This window comes from Hippocampus bargibanti, linkage group LG07, assembly GCF_051943395.1.
Source record: "Hippocampus bargibanti isolate YZ-2025 linkage group LG07, ASM5194339v1, whole genome shotgun sequence".
NCBI lineage: Eukaryota > Metazoa > Chordata > Actinopteri > Syngnathiformes > Syngnathidae > Hippocampus > Hippocampus bargibanti.
This window is the reverse complement of record NC_142740.1, coordinates 26,844,057-26,864,245: the sequence shown is the minus strand read 5'-3', so window position 1 is coordinate 26,864,245 and position 20,189 is coordinate 26,844,057. Positions and strand designations below refer to the sequence as shown.

General features: G+C 41.3%; 2 long non-coding RNA genes across 2 annotated transcripts in view; one reads left to right on the top strand and one right to left on the bottom strand.

The window, feature by feature from the left end:
- LOC148896013 (uncharacterized) overlaps window positions 1-19,331 on the bottom strand; it is a 50,586-nt gene extending 31,255 nt beyond the window's left edge. The window contains exon 1 of the long non-coding RNA XR_016115464.1: window positions 19,197-19,331. This is a non-coding gene — a long non-coding RNA (uncharacterized LOC148896013). The remainder of the gene's footprint in view (window positions 1-19,196) is intronic.
- Window positions 4,824-17,570, top strand: LOC148896014 (uncharacterized). The gene is made up of 4 exons (XR_016115465.1): window positions 4,824-5,101; window positions 9,907-10,020; window positions 11,526-11,647; window positions 17,415-17,570. It is a non-coding gene; the product is annotated as an uncharacterized LOC148896014 (long non-coding RNA).
- Window positions 19,332-20,189: the final 858 nt, after the last annotated feature.

Genomic DNA, 20,189 nt, shown 5'->3' with positions numbered 1-20,189 from the left:
TGGAAGAAGTACAACAGAGTTTTAAAATTATGTGTGATCTCTTGCTCCATTTTTTGTGGCAAACCAAAATATGTGCATTTTTGGAACATGAAGGGGAAGAAACAAATACAGTGAGACCTCAACTTACAAACACCTTATCTTACAAACTTTTCGTCTTACAAACGTCAAATTTATGAAAATTAAACCTTATAATAAGCACTATTTTCATAATACACACCCACCACGGCTGGCGTAGTGATCTTCGGCGGAAGCACACGACCGAACAGCAACGGAGGTTAAGTTACCAACAGTCCTTATGGAAGGTGACTCTCCTTCCATAAGCCATCAACGACCATCATAAAGGTAAATAAAACTTTATTTTACAGCAGTTTTTCTTTAATTACAGTCCTCATGTAATGCGCCTCCCTTTCCAAACAGCAATTCCCTTTGACCTTCGACCTCCAACGCCATTCCATCAAGCCATAAATGACCATCACAAATGTAAATAAAGTGACTTCATGATACAATGCAGTGTGTTTCTTTCATTACAATACAATGGCACATTTATTATACATAGAATAAGTTATGTTGTGTGTAGTTTTAAGGCTTATTTAGTTGAAAAGTATATTTTATGGAAACCCAGGAACTGATTATTCCTATTTTAATGGTTTCCTATGGGAAATTGTTTTTTGAGATACACACTTTTCGCCTTACACACTCTGTCTGGGAACCAATTAAGTTCGTAAGTTGAGGTCTCACTGTAGCTTAGGCACCAGCTGGTAAATGACGACCATGAGAAATGCATTGAAAATATAGAAATAGACATACTGTACCTAGACCACCGCTAACGTGTTATTTAAAAAAAATAAATAGATGAAAATTGCTCACGTAGAAGTCATGGTGTGTTTATGGAGTTTTTCGCTGGACATTTCACAACAGCCACATTGCAACACATCAGATTCAATATCATACGTATTGCGGTCTGTCGTGAATAAATCAGCTGGAATGTTAGTGGAGTTTTGTGGTTGGGGCTTGGGGGGGTGGTTTGGTGTGTGTGTGTGCGTGCATGCGTGTGTGTGCATGCATGCGTGTGTGTGTGTGTGTGTGTGTGTGTGTGTGTGTGTGTGTGTGTGTGTGTGTGTGTGTGTGTGTGTGTGTGTGTGTGTGTGTGTGTCTTTGTCTGTGTGTGTGTGTGTGTGCCAGAGAGGCAAAAATGAGTCCACTCCAGTGCTTAGGGTTTTTGTCATTGTCACTCGAATTCCAGGACCCACAGAATATCGAGTTTCATGACTACATAAACATTCAATACAGCGTAAGAAACCTTAGACTCTCTTCTTTCATCAGACAAAAAAATGTTAATTTCTAAATGATATGTGTCTGGAGTTATATGAGCTTGAAATGAGGGCAGCTGTCCAAAATACAATGGAATACATATTGGTTTGTATAGTGCTTTAAAAAGAGCTGAAGCTGGAACAAAGCGCAAGGGAAAAACATTGTCAGAGGCCATGGCCAGCGCTTTATCGGCACCCTAGCATGAAAAAACAAAACCCGAACAAATTTGCTCTCCGTCTTATTTATAATTCCCGAATAAATTCATGAATGGCAGTGAATGAGTTAACCCTGTTACATAAATCAATGAATTGCCTTTACGGGGTCTTTTAGAGACAAAATTGAGTACATTTTTTTTCACATCTCGAATGCAAAAATCCAGCTGTCCATCCTTTTTCTAGCCTGGATAATAGAATAACTGTGGCACGGCACATATAGAGATTGACACGCATTCACACCGTCGCAAAGGGGGGAAAACGGAACCCATAGCGCCTGCACGGACCCCCGCGGTCAATGAAGCACTACGCCATGCGTGACTATCTGGAATGCATTGACTGTATTCCCTGTTGGATACTTAGTGGAAAGTCAAATGTGTGTTGTAAATGTTTACAATGGCTTGCAGAGAGATGGATGAGCACATTAACGGTGAGTGAGTGGGGTTGTAAATCCTGCATCAGGATGATTCCAGTGGACGCTGGCAACCAACTCATCGACTGAAGAAAAAAAAAAAACATCTTTGCCAAAGAGTTTGTTTTCAAATTTTAATCCGGCTGGACACTTAAAGAGGCGGAAATGTCTTTCCCATATGCATTTCCGTCTTGTTTTATTGCATCTTTGGTTTTGATCATTGGTACTCACGAAAAAACATTTACAGTATATTTATATTCCCTTGTGTTTTGACAATTAACAACAGTATCATAAAGGGAGGGGAAAATACCCCAGTGGATGTTTTTGACATCAATATTGCACACACACAAACCTCCCCAAAAATAATATTTTCTCTATTTCAACAGTTGGAAATAGGTATGTATTCAGTATTTCACTCAGCATGCTACAAAATTTTGGCAACACCAATATGGGTCAGCCCAAAGATGGCCGCCATTGGGAGGGGGCTCCATGTTCATTCTTACTACTGCAACAGTGATGGAGATAAACTACACATCCAACTAATACCCTCTATACCAGGGGTGGGCAAACTTTTTGACTCGCGGGCCGCATTGGGTTCTAAAATTTGACAGAAGGGCCGGGCCAGGAGCATTTGGAGGGAGTGTTTGGGCCGGAAATACTCCGAACAAGTTATGTCCATAATTTATAAAATCACTTCAAATGACTTCGACTGAGCGTATTTTACAAAGATTCCACAGCATATAGCTATAGTTTACGTTTTAAGACTTGCGCTGAATATATGAAGTCTTGTTTTGGAGTTGATGACGATCCCCATGTGACGTCACGTTTGGACCGCCCCTGACCGAGAAAGCGACACACAATGCATTTTGCGATACTTTGTTTGGTCTGAAAACTTCATGTTGATCCGTGTTGATGGCAAAATTAGAAGGAAAACACATAAATAACGCCATGGTGAATCGTTGTGTGTTGCACCAAGACAACTATTTGATATTCGCTGACACAAATTCCCAGCTGACAAATCAGCCCATTTCCAACGGAGCTTGGGCGCAATCTTCTGCTTTTTCCGGGTGCTACATTGCTGTCATTGACGGCTCGAATTGATATGGGAGGACTCCTTGAATCAATTGCAAACATTTATGCTTTCCTCTTCAGAAGAACACGAACAAGAAAACATCTTCTCCGAATCTGAAGCCATTGTTTTGATTCTCGAGCAAGGCAAGACGTCTTGGCGTGACGTCACGAACAGAGGGGTGGGACCTTCTCAAACTGACCATTTCCGGATTCATTTTGAAGTCATTTTTATTGGTGTTTTTCATTTAAGTAAAAATATCAGCCTGCCTGATTTGGGTATTTTAGATGCTATGAACGTTTTTCTGATGTCAGTGGGAAACAAAAAAAAAAAAAAAAATGGTGCCGGTTGTCCTTAAAATGTAGTATGTACAAACCTCATAGCACAGTAAAAACACTACAACCCAATTTATTAACTGTCTTTCAAATGTGAAAAATATCCCTGATCAGTTAATAAATTTGTCTCAAGGAATATGCAAGATATGGCATTTACAGACTATTTCGCAGATACTTGGAGGAGGAAATGGAAATAGATTAAAATAACATATGCACTGTGATTTATCAAGATTGCGTCTGTTTTTAAGTTTCCATCAAAGGGGCAAAGAAATCAACATTTATTGAAAAATGGAATCACTTTCAACATTCAAAACATATTATTACACAACGAAATATTCAAGCTCAATAATACCTACTTGTGTTAAATTCCGCAAAATCATAGATGGTTTGTCCTGACCGCGCGCTCAACAAACTCCTCACTGACGCTCTCGCCATCACGCGCAAACAATACACGAGTACCGTCGCCGAGCACACAAACATAGACTACCTGCAGTTGAAATTTGCATACTCGGCTCGGCAGCCAATCAGAAGCCTGCTTCTTTCTTCCGGACTTTCGCAAGCGTTACAAAGTCGTGCAATTGCATGTCATTTTCCAAAATAGATGCACAGAACCTCAAACTAGAAGAAAGATTCAAAAGAAGCTAACAACATATGTGACGCTACAAAACGTAAATTTACATTAAACCGTGACTGTAAAGTGTACGTGAGACTTATGAAAGGGGCTTAATGGCTCGTAGGAATCAATGCAAACGTTGCATTGTGCACCACAATGACAATCGACTACTGTAGCAAAATTTACAGCCATGCGCATTTGATGTAAATTAAGCAAGGTAGCATTTGAAGTTGGTGCATTCTTGATTAAAAAAAAAACTTTATACTTTGTGACAATGTTTCTTATTGGGATTGGTCTCATTTTGCTTCAAGCTGGGAAAAATGCGGCAGGCAACTTTTCAGTTATCTGCCCTGTTGTTCGCTAGCTTTTTGTCATGAGTTTTAGTCACTGTTTGTACTATAATTTGGGCAAGATCGGCGGGCCGGATTGAAAAGCCTAACGGGCCGTATGTGGCCCGCGGGCCGTAGTTTGCCCATGCCTGCTCTATACACACACACACACACACACACACACACACACACACACACACACACACACACACACACACACACATTCCTGTTTCAACTTCATTGTGAGGTCCGAGTCACTCCAGATAAGGAGTGAGGACCTACCTCTCTAATAAGTTTAGAGAAGAACTAATGTTAGATTACGCACGCACACACACACACACACACACACACACACACACACACACACACACACACACACACACACACACACACACACACACACACACACAGAGGACTAGTGTTAGAACACACACACACACACACATTCCTGTTTTAACGTTTTTGTGAGGTCCGGGTAAACCAAGATATGGCGTGAAGACCACACTTTCTAATAGGTTTAGAGAACTAGTTTTAGAACACACACACATTAAAGCACAAAAAAATATCCCTTTGTCATGCAATGGCCTCTTCCCTCTTCTAAATTCAGGAAGAGGGGAAGCACCTACTAAAAAGCACGAGTAAAGTATTTCTTCACTACTTTGCTTCCCATCACAGGAAAATCTGAAACAACCTGAGCAGACACAAGAAGGAAGCCATCAGGAAGGAGGAAAGAGGAAAGGGCGGAGGAAGAGGAAGCTGCCAGTTACACGCCCATCAAACGCCGCTGTAGTGCCAGGAAGCGCCATCCCCGATAGCCTCCGTAGGTCGTCTCATCATCGCTCGGGCTCTAAATAACAAGCTTATGAGTCTATTGTTTCTGGCACTCCTTGTTCCTGCGCTCACACACTTTCACCTAATATGTGTGTGTGTGTGTGTGTGTGTGTGTGTGTGTGTGTGTGTGTGTGTGTTGTGAGGCAGGAAGTGCGTAGATGCTTCGTTTTCACCGTGATTTAGGTCGGGTGGAGTCTTCCCCTCGTCCCAATAACTTATCAAAAACAAAGCGATCTTTCATTTGTTTGTGCAATTCAAAGATATTGCTGAGCTTGCCCTAAATTAATGGCGGAACCAAGGAAAACAATTCAGTCATCCATAAAACGCTGATGAGAAAATGGCACTTGGGTGTTTTACGATCTAAGTAAACGGAACAAAAAATGACACGAAAAGAAGAAATTAGAAACATTAGCTTAGGTTCACCATTAGCTTGCCTAAGCTAATGATGGAAGAGAACATGTCATCCACTCGAGATTTATGCAGAAGTGACGATTGGCTCTTTATCATTGAAGTAAACAGAACAAAGAATGATACAAAAAGAAGAAAACGCATAGCTTTGCCTTTGGAAAAGTCACTTTGTATGATGCTAGCTAACAAGAAAAAAATGAAAAGTCACTCCGTTTGATGCTAGCTAAAAATGAAAAAAGAAAAATGACTATGTTTAATGCCACCTAAGTCACTCTGTTGCTAGCTAAAAAAATTAAAAAACTCACTGTTTAATGCTAGCTAAGTCACTCTGTTTGATGCTAGCTAAAAAGGAAAAATGCTACAGATGGGCTAGCGACAAGGACCGCTGTCTGCCATTAGCTTATGTTCGCCATTAGCTTGTGTAAGCTAATGGATGAAGAAAACATATACAGTATGAACTTTGGAAAAGTCACTCTGTTTGATGCTAGCTAAAAATGAAAAACGCTATAGATGGGCTAGTGACAAGGACCGTTAGGCAAGCTAATGGCGAATCTAAGCTAATGGTGGAAGAAAACATGGCTGAAAAAGTGTTTACGGTGAAAAGTAAACAGAACGAAGAAATACACGACACATTTTGCTTTGACATAGGAAAGGCCGCCATGTTTGATGCTAGCAAACAATGCAAAACACCACAGAGCTGGTGACATCTATCGGTGTCGCGTTATGATCAGCCTTCAAGATGTGAATAGAAAACATAATACTCAACGGGGCATCCCTGGACCCACTGTTTAAGACCCCCCCCACCCCAACTCTTGCCCCCCTACATGACCGTCACGTTCCTTTTAAAGTGGTTTCTGCGTCTGTCATCACAAGCAACTGAAAGCAGCCTTCAAGCCATGTGCTCTTTTTGCTTCCACTGTTGTTGTGTTTCATGCGACACACAAGCCCCCCATCCCCGGACCAACATTCTCCAGAGCTTTGGGCCTGTCAACCATTTGTGTGATGTGGTGTTCAGCAGGGCTAGCGTGCTTTTCGGGACTTATGACTTTGGTTCAAAGTGTGCGGGCTTTTCAACCCCCGCCGGCGCTAATTTTTGGAGATTTTTGTTTTGTTTATGTCGTGCAGTCATATCCCTGGCGACGAATCAGGATTTAAAGTGACAGCGGCGCAGTTAATCCGACGGGATCATCGCACACGACGCAGTAAAGGCATTTTATCCCGGGCCGCCGCGTCTTCAGTCTATAGACTTGATGCCGTCACAACTGCAGCGGGGGGAAAAAGTGCCAAAAATGCATCCCAAGTGCTTTCAATTAGATCAGTGCGGCAATGTTCTGAAATGAAATATTTATAGAGCTCATAAAATGGGCAGAGCAGATAAAAATATGTCCATGGGTTTGTCATAAATGTTAGATGGTTGTCATTCCCGTTTTGACGACTAATCGTCCATGCCAATTTTTTTTTTTAACTAGGACTGACATCAAGTGGAAGATCCCAAAATTCCATACGTGCTTCACAATGGTCACTGAAGCTTTTATTTTCTTTCATCCATGAGCCGAGAAACCCGCTGGCATTTTTTTTAGTTTCTTATTTTTCAAGCACAAAATCCATGAAAAACTAAAACTAGCAGATGTCAAATATTGGCATGTTTCTTTGCAGACAGGCACAATCTCAGCCGTCCATTTTCCAAACGAGTCTTTGGAATTTTTGGATCAACACAAGTCATCGTCATTGAGTCTTTTATGATTCTTCAGATTTGTATTTTTTTAGAATATGGCCTTTAAGTCACTAAACGTAGCAGATGGTAAATGTCAGTATTTTTTTATTTTAATTTGATTGAATAAAAACAAACAAAATAATTAATGTAATTATTTAATCTAATTCATTAATCTGATTATTTGTTTTTTATTTATGTATTTATCTTTTTTATGTAATACAATACAATACTTATTTATTTATTTATTTATGTATTTATTTATTTAATGCTATACATATTGATTTAGTTTGTTAGTATTTATTTAGTTTTTTAATGGGAGCCATCCCACAAACATTTTTTTCCATTCATTCATTTATTCAATACAATACATATTTATTTATTTATTTGGGTGTGTATTTATTTATTTATTTATTTATTTATTTAATGCAATACATATTGATTTGATTCAATGTTATTTATTTATTCATTTATTTATTTAATACAATACATATTGATTCAGTTTGTTAGTATTTATTTATGTTTTTTTTAAGGTGAGTCATCCCACAAACATTTGTTTTTTTTCTTTTTACTGTTTTTGACACCGCCTTTTTTTAATGCGACCGAAGGTAAACTTTGACATGAGTTCTTGTCATTGTTATTATTTGAAGATTTTAAATTATGTATGTATAAACATTTGACGACATGATAAAAAAATACCCATGTGTGCTTTACAAGCAGTAGCTTCACAAATAATCAAAGACGGCTCTCCAGGTAAAGGATGAAATTATGCATCATAAGTATGCATAAAGATTACAAAACCAATATATATATATATATATACACAGTATTTTTTTAATGCAAGGAAATGAAAGCACTCATTTTGTTTTTCCACAGATGCCGGTTAGTCGCGCAAAATTTTCCATGTGTTAATCAACAAGACCTGGGGAGCGTGCGTTTCATTCATTTCCTGGTTTAGTCAGAAGCACATTCATTCGTTTCCACCAAGTTTCCCCAGCGTGCCAGTGAATGTTGGCCCTGTTCAAAGAGCGCACCGCAATCAGACTCATTCTCATGATTGGAATTGTTCAAACGTGCTTTTCATCTCCCACAACAAAGGAAATTCCGAGTTAGAGACGGGAAAAAGTGAACGTGACTTCCCCTCTGTGTTTCTTTCTCACATGTAATTGATTGTCAAAGTGATGAGCGTCATTGCCCATTGAACCGGATTCACGGCACATTTTTTTTGGGTCCCATATGATTCACGTTTGTACACTCTACCCATACTGCAAGAATTGAAACAAGGGCGTGAAAAATCCTACTGGACCCTCCGCACCTTGCTCACCACCTTTTCCAGCGACTTCCCTCAGGCAAGCGCTACCGATTCATGCGCACCAAATCCAGCAGACATTTAAACAGCTTCTTCCCCCCATTGCCATTAACTCTCTAAATAGTAACCCAAATTTAACTGTGTAGTGCTTCTTTGCAATGTTTTTAATGATGATACTAGTGCAGCGTGTTCTACCGGAGACAAATTCCTTGTGTGTTCTACATACTTGGCAATAAAGATGATTCTGATTCTGATCATCGTCTTCAATTCTATAATTCCGATTTCATGCAACCTGATCAGATGTCCAGCTGAAAGGGTTAAAACCCTATCTGCCTTGCTTTGCTGCTGTGAAATGTAAATTTCTCCACTGTGAGACTAATAAAGGCATATCCAATCCAATCCAATCTCTGCTACAAGCTCTATTTTCTTACTGAAACTCTGGCTTGGAACCCCAAATTTTTTAACCTAAACCTGTCTTGGAACCAGTTTTAAAACCTTCATCCTTCTTAAAACACTAATTGAAAACCCCAATCTGATCAGATGTGCAGTTGAAAGGATGAAAATCCTACCCCTGCTACAAGCCCTACTTAGTTACCCAAACTCTGGCTTGGAACCCTAAATTTCAAACCCCCGGCTGTCTTGAAACCAGGTTTAAAACCTTCCTCCTTAAAACCCGAATTGAAAACCTCAATCCAATCTTGAAACCACATGATGCCTTGAAACCCTAACTTGAAGCCACAAAATAGTCTGGAACCCCAATGATGTCATGCCAACACTTTGAATTCCTATCCATGTCTTGAAACCCTAATTTAAAACTGACATATCTTGACAGAGGGCGGCCCGGTAGTCGAGTGGTTAGCACGCCGACTACATAGTGCAGAGGCTGTGAGTTCAAGACCTGGCCCAGCCTCCCTGTGTGGAGTTTGCATGTTCTCCCCGGGCCTGCGTGGGTTTTCTCCGGGTCCTCCGGTTGCCTCCCATATTGCAAAAGCATGCACGGAAGTCTGATTGAACACTCCAAATAGTCCCTAGGTATGAGTGTGAGCGTGGACGGTTGTTTGTCTCTGTGTGCCCTGCGATTGGCTGGCAACCAGTTCAGCGTGTGCCCCGTCTAGTGCCCGAAGACGGCTGGGATAGGCTCCAGCACCTGCCGGGACCCTAATGAGGATAAAGTCGTCTGGAAAATGGATGGATGGCTTGATACCTTGACGATAGCAAATCGGAACATGAATGGATGGTATCTTCGAACCCTGATTTGAAATCCACATCCTGTCTTAAATCCATAATTTAAGATTACTTGTTTCAAGCCCTAACTTCACTTTCACCCTGCAATGATCTCAGCTCTCCCATATCTGTATTTTTCCAGGAACTTCACAGCGACCAATTATCCCCAACCCGCCCCCAAATAATGATCAAGGACTGGAATGTTCCATCACAGCAGTGTTGGGCCTGAACTTTGACAAGTCCACCATCACACCTGGTAATTAAAAAGAACAAACTGACAACATCATTGGATTTGGTGGATTGGTGACATTTCGTTAGGTTACCCGCCTTCCTCGTTATTCATGATCCTGACAGGGCCTCAATATCAACCTGACCTTCAAGTCGTGTTTTGACCTTTATTTGAGAAGTCATCAGAATATTGGAAGGCTTCTTGACAGGATACACACCGCGTTCAGAAGCTCATCCACGTCAAACCCTCCCTTTAAATCTTGCCTCAGCTACAATCCCACTCTTAAAACCCTATCTTCAAAACTATTCTAAATGTTGCTTAAAATGCTGATTTAAAACCTGAACCTGTTCTACAGACTCAAATTTGAAACCAAATCTCATAGCCCTAACTCCATTTGAAACCCATAATTTAAACCCCTACCACAAGTAAAACCCTGATTGTGAAACATCTAATTGAATCCTTGTCTTGAAACCATAATTTGAAGAAACCAGATTTAAAACCTTCATCCTTCTTAAAACCCTAATTTTAAACCCGAACCCAATCTTGAAACTACATGCTGCCTTGAAACCCGAACTTGGAGCTCCAAACCTGTCTGGAACCCCAATGATGATAAGCCTCGGATGCGATTCAGGATTGAAACTCTGCCTTGAAACCCTAACCCTACTTTGAAACACTAACATTGCTTGAAACCCTATTTTGAAATGCTTATCTTTTTTGCTTAAAAAAAAACATTTATAATTCAAACACTAATTTAAATCCCTACTTTGAAGCACCAATCCCACTTGAAACCTTCATTTGAAAGGCTCTCCCTGGTTTAAAACCAGATTTTGAAACCCTACCTCAGCTGTTAGGGCATTCGCAGTCAGTTCCATTATGTGCCGTCCCAAAGATTAGCAAATTTGTTCTTACTTTTGATTACTGCTTAAAGGACAACCGAGTTTACGTTTTAAGACTCGCGAGGAATATTCAGGAAGTCTTGTTTTCGAGTTGATGACGATCCCCACGTGACGTCACGGCAGGAACGCCCCTGACCGAGAAAGCGACACACAATGCATTTTGCGGTACTTTGTTTGGTCTGAAAACTTCATGTTGATCCGTGTTGATGGCGAAATTAGAAGGAAAACATAAATAACGCGATGTGAATCTCAAGCCGCCTCCATGCCCCGTCCCTTTCTGTCCTAAACTCTTATTTTCATCGAGCAAGACTTTTCAGAACGCAGAAGCACCGCGTCCAATTTTTGGCCTGTTTTATATTCCTGACATGGAGAGCGCAAAAGACAACCCAGCTGCATCCATCATGGCACCCCACCCCAAACTTGAAGGCTATCTACAGACCTTTAGCCTCTGTACTCTCACATCTTTCTTTATCTCGACAAGAAAATGAAACCCCAGCCCCCTGTCCAAAAAAACAGCCCACTAACCCCCACGCTCCCCACACGTTGGAGAGATAGATAAATCCTCCATAGGAACATCAGGGGAGTTGTATTCTTTCTTCCCCGATATTGAGTCTGATTTATGTTTGTGCAAACCAGAAAAGACTGCGGTTGTTACATCACCACAATGGTGGGGAGAGTCCAAAAGAAACACTCCGACCTAAATGGTCCTGGGAGGACTTTTTGCACGAGGATCTTGCAGTCCCAGGAACACAACCAAGGTATGATGCACACACAAATCAGCCCCGAGCCCATAAATCAACTCACACTGGGGATAGTCGTAATCGAGATGGGTTTATACGTTGATTAACCTCAACCCAAACCCCAACCAACAAAGCAAACGTAAATAAAGAAATAAGATACAGGGAAATGTCATAAAAAGATTACATTAGATTAGATAAGCCTTTATTTGTGTCACAGTGGAGAAATGTACATTTCACAGTTGCAAAAACAAATATAGGAGCAGCTGTAAAGGCAGCCACTCTCGCTGCGCTATCTTGAGGTCAAAAACAAAGAATAAAATAACAATGTGACACAAAAGACACAGACAGTCATTCAATTTTAAGCACTTTCTGCATCCCCTTTGTTGCATGAAGCAGTTCTCGATGAAACGGGAGAGGATCAAAGCCTCGTTTTCACCAGTGGATCAGGGACGTCATGGTGGAATGTGCGCGTTTGCTACAAGCTAAATCTTGAAAGCAAACAAAAAGCTGTAGCATCCATTGATGAAAAGAGATTGTTTCACATCTCCTATCCCATGTATAGTAATTCCGCTTCAATTCCAAGCCGCGACAGTTCCACAAAACGCAATCCAGTCTATATTTTCTCCATTTATGCAAAACATTATTGGACCAGAACAGTGGTTCTTCCTGGGTTCGGTCGAACCCTAGGGGTTGGGTGAGTCGGTCTCAGGGGTTCGGTGGATCCTCCGCCACAGAGGTCCACCCCTCAGTCTTGTCTGCAGTTAGTATTGGAAAAAGGGTTCGGTGAATGAGCATATAAAACTGGTGGCGTTCGGTGCCTCCAACAAGATTAAGAACCACTGGACCAGAATAAATGCGCATCACGACATCATTTGTGCACGGTGAAAAGCTAAAAGTGAAAATTAGGTCCAGATGCTTGTTGGATAAGTAGACACAGATAACCTGTTTTCTGGATTTGGTCACATGACCTTGACAATACAAAAGTCCGAAGGCGCTTTAACATCAATTTCAGTCAATGCAAGACAAAAATGACACCCGGTTGATCAAATCTTAATTCTGATTCAAAAAATTAGAAACCTTAAACCAGATAGGAGCAATCCTACTTTGAAATCCCAACCCACTTTCAAAACCCGACTTTGAAAAGCTATTCCTGATTGAAACCCTTTTAACGCCGAACTAACATTGCGCTCCGAGCAGCCAAACAAGCTTTGGCTTTGTAATAACCACAATAAAAGACGTGATGATATTCCTTTTTGTTCCTCTCCGTTGCACAACATGAAATCCCACTCCTCCCCAGATTTGATGAAAACAAACAACATCTGCTTGAAACAACCCCCAGCTCGCATTTCTTTGAGGAAGCCTCCAAAATCATCAATCATCACCGTGACGAACGCCGGAAAAGCGCAGGTGGAAATCCAAGATTTAAGAATCAGTAAGGCGCTAAGCAGATGGCGTCGAGAGTGTGAGATGTCACCGGAATATAACGTCTGCTTTCGCTTGGAACCCAAATTATTTTTTGAAAAGCCGACTTTCAAATGGTAGCCGTGATTGGAATGACTAGCTTCGTTTTTTTCAAACCCTAATTTGACATTGTGGGATTGGTGCTTCAAAGTAGGGATTTAAATTCGTCTTTATACGGTGATAGCTTGGCTTACGAACTTAATTGGTTCCCAGACAGGGTGTGTAAGGCAAAAAGTGTGTATCCCAAAAATTAATTTCCCATAGGAAACCATTAAAATGAGAATAATCCGTTCCCAGGTCCCCATAAAACATTATTTTCTAATTTTCTAAGCCTTAAAACTACACAAAATATACCTTAATTAATCGATGAGAAGGTTTCTTCAGCCTTCATCTGTACTTATGTTAGGGTTTTTAATAATGGGGTTAAGGTGAGAGAGTCGAGCCGCTTGTCCTCCACATAGAAATGAGCCAGATGAGCCGCTCAGAGTCGAGCCGCTTCTCCTCCACATAGAAATGAGCCAGATGAGTTGGCTCGGGCATCTGATTAGGATGCCTCCTGGATGCCTCTCTGATGAGGTGTTCCGGCCATGTCCCACTGGCAGAAGATGCTGGAAAGACTATGTCTCCCAGCTGGCCTGGAATATGCCAGGACAAGCTGGAAGAAGTGGCTGGGGAAAAGGAAGTCTGGGCTTCCGTACTGAAGCTACTGCTCCCGTGACCTGACCCCTGAAAAGCGGCAGAAGATGGATGGATGGATGGATGGATGGAACCCTGGCTTGTAACCCTACCTTTAACCAATTTTTCACCCTTAAAACCTACTTCGGACTTCAATCCCTTATTGACCATGGAAGGGAAACCATAAATTTAATGTCCCGGCCTCAATATTTTACCCCAGGAAGTTTGTCTGGTTGATTTTCCCTGTAGTGACTCTGTTACGTTCCTCGAACACAGTCAAGGGTGTTCAGTCACCAAAGCCAAAGTTTACGAACTAAATATGAGTCAGCTGACACGTCTGTCCGATGTGTATTTAAACTGTTAACAAAGTAACGCTCACTCGTCCGTAGTTGCTGACTGACGAAAACAAACCACTTTTGGTCCGGACCGTACCAGTCACGCGTCAGGAATTCTACTTCCATTGCTCAAAAGCTCTTACACAAGAAACCGTGACGCTTGATTCCAAGGGATGTCGTCTCATCCCGGTAGGATCTGCTCAGCGTTCTTGGGAAGCAGACGCGTCACTCATGCCATCGGAAAAATTTTGAAAAATGACGTTTTGGGAAGTTGAACTTTTCGTTTTTTTAGCTGTGTTGAAAAAAAAACAAGGATATAGATTTGTTGGTTTATCCCAAACATGTCCAAAGTCCGGCCCGGGGGCCAAATGCGGCCCGTGGTATATTTTCATTAGGCCCACAGCCGTCATAAAAGCATTTGCGCTAGCATTAGCAAATCTCTTCCAAACACTCTCCGCCGGGGTTCTTCATTAAGATACACAACTGTTAAAAATGTGGCCATTACAAATGTAGCATTAGCATTAGCGTTAGCCTTAGCAAAGCTCATATGGCTCTTCCGAGCGCTGTCCGCCGGGGCTCATTATTAAGATACATAACTGTTAAACATGTGCCCGTTACAAATGTAGCATTAGCATCTTCCGAGCGCTCTCCGCCGGGGCTCTTTATTAAGATGCACAATTGTTAAAAATGTGCCCGTTACAAATGTAGCATTGGCTTTAGCCTTAGCAAAGCTCTTAAGGCTCTTCCGAGCGTCCTACGCTTTTTATTAAGATGAACAATTGTTAAAAATGTGACCGTTACCAATGTAGCATTCAATTTAGCATTAGCAAAGCTTTTAAGGCTCTTCTGAGCACTCTACGCCGGGGCTTTTTATTAAGATACACATTTGTTAAAAATGTGGCCGTTACAAATGTAGCATTAGCATTAGCAAAGCTCTTATGGCTCTTCCAAGCGCTCTCCGCCGGGGGCTCTTTATTAATATACACAACTGTTAAAAATGTGCCCGTTTGCAAATATAGCATTAGCGTTAGCATTAGCAAAGCTTTTATGGCTCATCCGATCGCACTCCGCCGGGGCTCTTTGTTAAGATACATAACTGTTAAAAATGTGAATGTTACAAATATAGCATTAGCGCTAGCATTAGCAAAGCTCTTATGGCTCTTTCGAGCACTCTCCGCCGGGGCTCTTTATTAAGATATACAGCTGTTATAATTGTGCCCGTTACGAATGTAGCATTAGTATTAGCATTAGCAAAGCTCTTATGTCTCTTCCAAACGCTCTCCGCCGGGTCTCTTTATTAAGATACATAACTGTTAAAAATGTGAATGTTACAAATGTAGCATTATCACTAGCATTAGCAAAGCTCTTATGGCTCTTCTGAGCGCTCTCCGCCGGGGCTCCTTGTTAAGATACACAATTGTTAAAAATGTGCCTGTTAGAGATATAGCATTAGAGTTAGCATTATCAAAGCTCTTATGGCACTTCAGAGCACTCTCCGCCGGGTCTCTTTATTAAGATACACTGGTGATGGCCTGTATTTTTCATTACTGGGCTTCAACCTCAGCCCAAAGAGGAATGCCGCGTATGACTTTTTGTGTATATTGGCGCTGCACCAGAACCGCCTTTTTCTTTTTGCCTCTGACCTCCTGCGAGCGCTCAGCGGAGGCCATCTTCTTTTCATCATTCATAACAACAGACACCAGAGAGAGATGGAGGAGGAGGGGAAACTGATTGAGGTAGGCAGGGGGGAGGTTACGGGGGTACGAGGCACAATGATGGGAACGCATGTTAGTGCCAGCTCCAATTTAACATTGCACAAACTGTGAAATGACACACACACACACACACACACACACACACACACACACACACACACACACACACACACACACACACACACACACACACACACACACACACATTAAAAACACAAAGACGTCCACTAAATACATCCAGAAAGAGAATTGTGGCTTTCTCAGCCTTTCAAATCCGAAAGCAAACATCTTTCCACATTTTTAGCCCACATCGTGACAGTTCACCACACGGTAACTTAATGTTTGTAGCTTTACATACCCCAAAAGTTGTATAGGCCACAACATTTCAATTGATACATTTGGAACCCATTTTGATGTCAAAAACTTATGAATGTTACCCAATCAAGACATCTGACCCATTTTTCTTTGTAGAGAGTCTCCATAATCTGTTTTGGATCTTAAAACAGATTCCATGCTGCTTTCCTGCGCACTGTAATACTCGGAAACATACGCAAATGGATTTTGATAGCTTCATTTATCATCGTTTTGTTTTTATGGTGCACTGAGGCGTGATAGATCTGTTTTTCTTCTTGTACATATCAGCAGGAACCATTATGTAACCTCATAATGCTTTATTTGTGCTTTCTACTATCTTTGTGACTGCTTTATTACCTCGATATGATCGTTGTCAATGTTAACCGCTTTGTTCCAGTTTCAGCTGTTATTAAAGTGCGATATAAATCATATGTTTTGTATTGTATTGTATTTTATTGTATTGTATTGTATTGTATTCACAAACAATCAGCTTATGTTCTAATAACGACATACAGACGCTCCCCTACTTACAAACATTCGAGTTACGAACAACAGTACATATGAACATTTTCTCCAGTTGTACATGTACATATCTTTATATAGCATATATTTTATTCAATCTTTATTTTTTTAGTACAAACAAATACAGGTTACTTATACAAGGATTAAACATATTTAGATAAACATTAACGGACAACCGACACCATTTTTTTGTTTCCTAACTAACATCAAAAAAATGTTCTATAGCATCTAACACGCAAGTTTCATTTGCTTTTACGGACCGAATAAAATGAGTAGGCGGGTCAGATTTGGCCCCTGTGCCTTAACTTTGACACCTGTGGTGTATTGCATCTTTTACAGCAGAGGCCACTATTTGAAAAAGTATGTCTCCTGGTTGATTTTTTTTTTTAAAGTCTCGCCTGAGGCCTTCAGCCCTCAATAACACGGCATCACACTGACTATCCATTCTAGTGTCCGGCATTGGACAGGAAGTGACGGTGCCACGCGAATAAATCACCCCGAAGGCCCGCGTACAGATCACCTTCATATATTCCACATCCTCAGTCACGCCGTATAAATGGCGCTTCTGTAAATGTCAAATACAAAAAACACAAACTCACTCTCTCGGGGAACTTGGCTACATTATACCTTCAGTGGTCCCCCCCCAAGAAAATTTCAAGACCCCCTCAGTGTGTCTTTTTCTGCCCCCCCTCACCTCGCCTTTCCTTCTTCCTCCATCCACAGTGAACTGGAAAGGTGTTCTGCATATACAACCAGTGTGTGAATGAAGGATTGTGGGACTAGGTGAGAGAAACGGAACGTTGACCATCGCTGGAGCTGCGCAGTGCTAACCGAGGTAAAGGTGCTTTCACAAAAATCTGTGAAAATACAATACAATACAATACATCCTAATTCATACCTGCCAACTACTGCGGTTTTGCATGAAAAGGAGGACACAATGGGGTGCCAAATGCGCTCACCAAAATGAAATCAGTCGGTGTAGGCGGTAACGGTGGGATTAATATCCCGGATTAAAGCACTGTTTTTATGATGATCCGACATGAGAACAGCAAGTCTTTGTCTGGCGCAGGAGGATCTCACAGCACTTTATTTTTTATTTTTTTCGGGGTGAAAATGAAAACGCTCGATCCAGCGGGGGCGTTAAATGTGCTCAGACGAGAGGCTTGTGTTAATTGTGGCGCACAGGAAGGAGGGATTAACCTCATTCCTGTGTTCCCATTTTAAGGGGGCCGCAAGGAGGGGAAATGGAGCAGGCCTTTAATACATTAAAGAGCCTTCAGTATCATTTCAATTTGATTTGACAACCTGCAGTCCCTGCTACGTAACAAACACATTAACCATTGGATTGTTGTGGCAGATTTAGATTTTAGACATTAAATAATTGTTTTAATTGATGTGTGTTTATTCCATGCATATGCTGTATAAATTATATATATATATATATATGTATATGTATATGTGTATATGTATGCATATGTATGTATGTATGTATGTATGTATGTGTGTATATGTATATATGTATGTGTGCATGTATATGTATGTATGTATGTATGTATGTATGTATGTATGTATGTATGTATGTATGTATGTATGTATGTATGTATTAATGTGTGTAATGTGTGTATATGTGTATGTACGTGTGCATGTATATGTATGTATGGATGTGTATGGATGTATGTTTATGGATGTATGCATGTATGTATGAATGTATGCATGTATGTTTGTACGTGCAGTGGTACCTCGGTTGTGCACCATAATTCGTTCCAGGACCCTGTTCGAAATTTTTTTTTTCAAACACCGAAACCACCTCTTTGCTCCTGTCACTTGCGAGTTGACAGCGGGGGGCCTGCCTCTCCCGGCCGTTCTCCACCCGCTGTCATTCTCTGATCACGGACACGGGGCATTTATACGGTTCGCGATCACCTCGCCAATGCCGGATGATTGACTCAACTCGCCACCGTACCTGGACTCTCCCTTCGATGCGCGAGTGTATCCGGTCCGAGGTATTTTCCCCGCGTCCCGTAAATTGATGTCATCATCCGGGATTGCGTAATTTTGCACCCTTGTGTGCCATTTGCTTTTTGGCGTAGTAAGCGGGTCGGATCACCCCCTGCCTTCGTACTCGCTGTGTATTCTTTGATTTGTGAATAAACATCCTGCTTAGGTAGTAGGTGTCTGCTCTGGGATCCCAAACATTCCACTACGTTCCGACGAGTCAGCTGCCGTCACTCTCGCTCGGAACGTGACAGCTACGGATGACTCGGCTACAGGATGTTCTTTTCTCTTCAAATATCTATCCAATGACACTTGCTCTCACGCCCACAGACACATCACTAGATTTCACAGCCTCTTTATTCTTTAATATCGTACTGATCGTAGATTTCGCCATGCTGTATTCCTTTGCCAGGTCAGACACTCGCACACCTCCTTCATATTTTGCGATTATTTCTTTCTTAAATGCAATAGTTGTATGCACTACTTTTTGTCACTTTAAGCAGCACTTACTTTTGTACAGATGACGGCTGAAGAAACCTTCTCATCGATGGACCACTCCTGTACGACTGAGAGCTTACACAGACAAACTATAAGTTATGAAACTCTTGGCAGGCTCGCTTCTCAACGTCTTCAACCTGGTACGACTTGTTGATTCCATGTGGATTGCCGTTGTAAGCTGTCGTCCTCTGATGAATCACCTCCCAACTCCAAAGAGGCCACCCCCCTTATCAACTCCAAACGTAACACATGTAAAAAGAGGTACAGTGATACCTCGGTTTACCAACCCCTTGGCTTACGAACTTTTCGGTTTACGAATGTTAAATTTATGCACATTTTACCTTGGCATACGAACTATTTTTCGGGGTTACACACGGAGCTGCCACAATGAGTGGTGTGTCGTTCGCAAACAAGCCCGTTCTCCTAAAAGAAAATGTCAGCCGGCTTGTTTTGGGTTCCCTATTCCCCGCCCCCAGTCGTCGGTTTAAGCCACGTGATTGGTCAAGAACGCATCAGTGAGGGGAGGTGTTTTAAACATTAAAGAGATAGGCAGACAACAGCGAGAGAGTGACAAAATGAATAGAAAACAGTGACATTTGGACTCGACTTTGATAGTTCAAAGGCAGAGTGTAGACTGCAAGGTTAAAATTCCCATCAATCAGGCTCCACAAATAACCCGCACTAGCCATCAGTTCAATTTGAAATGAAAAGACAAGCAAGGGAACCAGCTATTAATGATGTTTCTAGTGTCTCTGCTTGCATCTGTTGCTGTTGCAATATCACAACTTCCAAGATGTACAACCTTGAGACACTTTATGCAAAAAGCTATCCATTCCTTCAAGCCATCAATGACCATCACAAAGGTAAATAAAATGACTTTATTATACAGTAAAGTTTATTTCTTTAATTATAATACCATAGCACATTTATTATACATAAAAAATGTATATTTTGTGTAGTTGTAAGGCTTATTTAGTTGAAAATTATGTTTTACTGGGACCTGGG